We start from the raw sequence: 5,211 nt of genomic DNA on the forward strand, positions 1-5,211 counted from the left end.
GGGGGGGGGGGGGGGATCAGGCACTTTGATCAAGCTATGAAGTTACAGTAGTAAGAACAAGGCAAGAGACAGCAAAGTCTGGTAGTAAAGCCAGTGAAAGGGGCATACAACATTAAATAAATATTAAGGTAGTAGAGCTGAAATTAAATATTAGAGGACCTGAAACAAAGCATCTCTGAGGCTGACGAGTGACATGCTGGCTGGGAGAGGGCAACTGCCCCAAAGCCTAATAACCTGAATTCAATCCCAGAGAGTCACATGGTAGAAGAGTTGATTCTTCCGACCTCCACAAAGGGTGCCTTGTGGCATTCCCCCACCCACCACACACAAAAATATAGATAGGTAGATGGACGGATGGATACATAGATAATAGATACATAGATACATAGATACATAGATAGATACATAGATAGATACATAGATGCATACATAGATACATACATACATAGACGGACAGACGGAAGGGTAGATAGACAAATAAATGTAAATTTTAAAAACTTTTTAAAAAGCTCTTTTAAGTTCATTTTCATTGCATCATGTTTAAAAGGTGTGCAAAAATACACATGGCACATAGACATGGCTCCTCAGTTAAGGGCATCTACTGCTTTTGCAGAGGATATGGGTTTGGTTCCCAGCATCCACACTGTGGTTCACAACCACGTATAACTCCAGTTACCATGGGACCCAACACCCTCTTCTGGCCACCGCACACAGGAGCCAGGAGCATGCACATAAAAAATAAACAAACTTAAAATGCCCTCTAGGGAACAATGCTGAAAAACAAATCTGAATATGGTGCATTTTAAACACACTTAGCCTACACCTGTTCTGAATAGCAATTCAAAAAGATCGAGTTTGGAAAGTCTTACTTCTCCCTCGGAGATAGCCTAGAACACAAAGCCCCAAACTGAGACCCCCATAGTCCCATAGCATTTCCTAATTAAATGAAAAGGGGCGCAAAGCACAGGGTAGACAGTGACTGAGAAGCTTCCACTTCTGGGACTCGGTGTACCACCTCTAATCTAAGTCTGGAAATTTCAATGTAGTGGGGGGGGGGGTTCTCAGCAGCAAATTCTTCCCAACATTAGCTATTCTAATTCTGTACAAATGTAATCTCAGTCGTTTCTTCTCTTCCAGTGTTCAAATTAAAGGAAGAAAAAGCACTCTTGCCTGCACACCACCCCTTCTCAAGGCCAACAGTCACGCCAACCCAACCTCCTCCTGACTTTCTGCGGAGATCCCCTGGTGCGGACCAGACAAGACACAACCTTGGGAACTGAAAGGGTAACTTTCACACTGGAGGCACTTCATGAAGATGTGCCAATGTCAGGGGCACATCTCCCTAACGAAAATCTCTGCTTCTCCCACCCCCTCACCCCGTTAGGTTTCTGTGGTCCTTCCCGGAATCTCTTCCAATGATGAAGACCCCAAGAGCTGACAAGACCCCTCCACTGTGACAATTTCATTAAGACACCAAGGAGAAAAGCTAACATATTCCAGCACCCAGCCAATCACAGGTCAGCAAACACACTCTGCCCTGCCCTGTCACGACAAAGCAGGGGTCACTATCTATGTACAAAAGTAAAGATTCCCCCACAGGCCCATTTCTATTAAGTCACTACCTCCAGGAGCTAGGACATCACGAATGTCAACTCTCTCTTCCATGGGCTATTAGAATCAAAAGTGTCACTTTGAGCAGCATAGTGCTCGTAATTACGTGTATTTCAGCGTGCGCTTCCCTGAGATACTATCCTACTGCAACTGTATCCTCTGCAACACCAAACACTTCAGCTGCTTCAGTCGTTCCTCTCCCGTTCTCTGTAAAGAATCCGGACTTAGTTTTTCATTAACCTTCCTTCCTTTCCTTTCCTTCCATCTCTGCCCCATCGCTAGTAGCAAGAAAACAAGTTTTCCCACGTGTCACCTGAAGCCCCGACTTTGGGAAACGCCCCCCTTTCCTCCGCCAGCCCGCGCCACACGGAGAGCCCAGCACGCAGCCGCGGGTGCTACTCCGGTCGCCTCCACAAGCCAGGGGACGACAGGAGGCTTCAGGCTGAACCACATAAGCCAGGCCTTTGCCCCATCTACAAACCTAGCCGCTTCCTCTCCAGCCCTGCGTGAGCTCCCGCGCCAGGTAGAACACCCGGCGAGACGTGGTGCTGGGGGGAAAGGGCGCTGGAGGAAACGCTCTGCAACGTGCGCCGGGCAGGGGAGCGGCGGTGCGCAAGGCTCCGGCCGAGCGCGGGCGGCGGTGACCTGGAGAAAAGAGGGGCGTGTGCCCTGCGCCTCACAGTCCCAAATGCTACCACTCCGCTGCACCGTGACACCCGCAAGCCGCACTCTTCAGTCCCCAGCGTCTCTCTTTCCCCCAGACCCAGCCTGGCCCAGTCTAAGCAACACGCTGCAGTCTGCGCGCCCTTGTGGGGACAGCCTCCTCCTAGCTCTCCGGGGCGCGCAAACTTTCCCAGCTCCGGCCTCCCCCGGGGGGCTTTCGGAAAGTGGGCGCCCCCTTAGCCTCTGAAAAACCCACTGAAAATATGGCGCCCTCGAACGTCGTTCCTTGGGCCCCGAATTGCCAGTCTCCAGGTCCCTTTCGATCCCCGCCGGCGCGAAATCTCAGCTCCTGGGGGTCTGGGAAGGAAACGAGAGGCCGCCGCGCTGGATCCAAACCCTGACTGCTCTCGGCCCCGCGCTTCCCCCGAGCGGTCCACGGCCAATAGCTGTCTGATAGCGAGATGACCAGGAAAAGGGGGAGACGTGCAACCCGCAGGTTTCAGTGTCCGGCGTTGGGAAGCACCCTCCAGTGCCTTTCGCCGCGAGCCGGGGCGGGAGACTTGTTTGCAAAGTGGCGCTGGAAGTCGGAGCCGCCAGTGCTGGAATGAAGCCGCTCTGCCCTCCACCAACTCATTAGGCGCCTGGGGCCCCAGCCGGGGTCCAGGGGACCCCCTCGGTGCAGACCGGACCGCTTTTCCGATCCCGTTACCGGAAACCCTTAGAGGGAGCCATGGGGGGACCAGCTGCCTAGGGCAAGGGATCAGCTCTCCGGCTCCAGCTGGAAGACTATTTGCAAAGCCCGGCACCCGGGCTGAGTGCGGCGAAACCTACATGTGCAATAGACAGGTGCATTCGTTGCAATTTATTTTTCTCTTCTTGCAAAAAAAAAAAAATCCCCCCTAGGAAATAAAATCTAGAAGCTTGACAGGGTTTTTCTACATTGACATCACTTACGAGATGCAAACCCAAGAAGAAAACCACCCACATATTCCTTCTGGAGAGGGGAGGGAAAAGACACTCGAAATCCCTGCAGCGCGCATGCAGACTGGAGAGCAGGGTAGCGCCACGCGCCGCGCCTTACCGCGGGGATGCAGCTACTGTCTCATTGCAGAGCGCCAGCCCCTGAGTGCAGCCGGCTCCGCTCCCGCTGCGCCTCCGCCGCCGCCGCCGCCGCCGCCGCTGGCTCCGGGCGCGGAACCGGAGCCGAGGGCGAGCGCGAGCGCACGGCCCGCGAGCGCCGGGAGGGCAGGAAGCGCGTCATCACTGGGGGACGGCGCGGCGGAGCTCACCACCCGGCTCCTGGGTGTCCGCACCCCGGGCGCGGGTTGGGGGCGCGCGAGGAGCTGTGGTCGGGCCAGGGTGTGAGAGGCACAAGGGACACCCCTGGCTGCCCCAGACACTGGGCTCGGCTCTGGAGAGGGATGAGGTGGCATAGGGACCAGGCGTCTCTGAGATGGGGCCTTATTTCCCCGAGCGCCTCTCCTGAACCACCGGCCGGGTCCTGGGAGGTTACCAGGTTGGATCTAGCCCCGCGGGTGGCGGGAACCCACAGGACTCTTGAGTCCTTCTGTGGGAAGACACACAAACCTCATGCCAGTGGGTTTAGGGAACGAACGACTCTTCCAGAAAGATGGGTAGCAAAGGGTGTGTTGCCTATAGCACTGATTTGGTTTTTGGTTTTTTTATTTTATTTTTTTAATTCGAGACAGCGCCTCACTGTGCAGACCAGGCTGGCCTCAAACTCAAGATATCCGCCTGCTTCTGCCTCCAGAACGCAGGGATTAAAGACCTGCGCCACCACACCGGGTTTTATTTATTTATGTCTCCTGTTATGCCCTGGGATAAAAAGTCAGTAATGTATCCCTTGTATATACAGAGTTCGGAAATTCTGGGATGGCAAGGTAAAATGTGAAGTTTATCTTAGGTACTCGTGTGAAGGGGAAAGGAGAACAAGTCACAAAATCTCTTTTCTTTAAAATTATGATATATATAGAGAGAGATGTTCAAACTAACCGAAGTGTTCATCCGTGTATCCCAGTAGTTGGTGAAATTTTAGGTGGTTTTTTCTCTTTCTGCTTGGTTCTGCTTTTTATTCTTAACCTTTGTAATTTTAAAAATTAATAAGAAAAGGCTTTGATGGGTTTTTTCCCCAGCTCAGTGTAGAGTGGCCAGGATAGACCCCTCTTCCCAAAAAGTAGATAGTGAATTTCTTCAGTTCCTCAAATGCAACTACAGCAACGGTATTGTCTGTCAGCTTGAAATTGCCATCACTGTACACCCAAGAGTGAATCAACTTTGTAACTTGAAACTATCTTCAAGGAGTCCTCTGGGACCTTGGATACGCCTGGGTGTAAATAGTCTAGTCTTAGAACAAGTTTTCAACCTATGGGTCTTGACCCCCATAGGGGAATGACCCTTACAGGGATCACCTAAGACCGTCAGAAAACATGGATTTACATTATGAGTCATAACCGTAGCAAAACTACAGTTATGAATATCAATGAAAGTAATATTGTTGGGGATCACCAGCACATGAGGAACTGTATTAAAGGGTCACAGCATTAGAAAGGTTAAAAAAAAAAAAAAACACTGTTTTTGAGTAAAATGTAGCTTACTCCCTTTGCAGAAAATACACTTTATAAATCAGAACCCTCAATCAGAAAACAAATTACTGGGCCACTAGAAACAGTCCTAAAAGTTGCAGGACAGACTTTTCCCTGCTGCATGGATACATGTGCCTGTTGTCCCACTCCCTTGGATAGTACATTGGATAGGCTAGCAGAATAGAGGTATCCAGATACCTCACAGGACATTCAGAAACAAATGGTTATTGATTTCAGTAAGAGCCTAGTAAGAAGCATATTAAATTGATGTTTGCCAAATTGCCCCTTAGTTACTGAAAATAACAACCTTGGTTGTCTAGTTCAAGATCCAGGT

At 50.9% G+C, this 5,211-nt stretch overlaps 1 protein-coding gene across 2 annotated transcripts in view; it reads right to left on the reverse strand.

Annotated features, from left to right (window-relative positions):
- Positions 1-3,499, reverse strand: part of Tln2 (talin 2) — a 428,435-nt gene extending 424,936 nt beyond the window's left edge. For both annotated transcript variants that reach the window (XM_050125928.1, XM_050125904.1), the window contains exon 1: positions 3,356-3,499. The gene's annotated coding sequence lies outside the window, so the exon portion shown is untranslated. The remainder of the gene's footprint in view (positions 1-3,355) is intronic.
- Between the last annotated feature and the right edge of the window lie 1,712 nt (positions 3,500-5,211).

Source organism: Alexandromys fortis, unplaced genomic scaffold, assembly GCF_014885135.2.
Source record: "Alexandromys fortis isolate MF-2015 unplaced genomic scaffold, M_Fortis_MF-2015_v1.1 scaffold_22, whole genome shotgun sequence".
In the NCBI taxonomy this organism is placed as follows: Eukaryota; Metazoa; Chordata; class Mammalia; order Rodentia; family Cricetidae; genus Alexandromys; species Alexandromys fortis.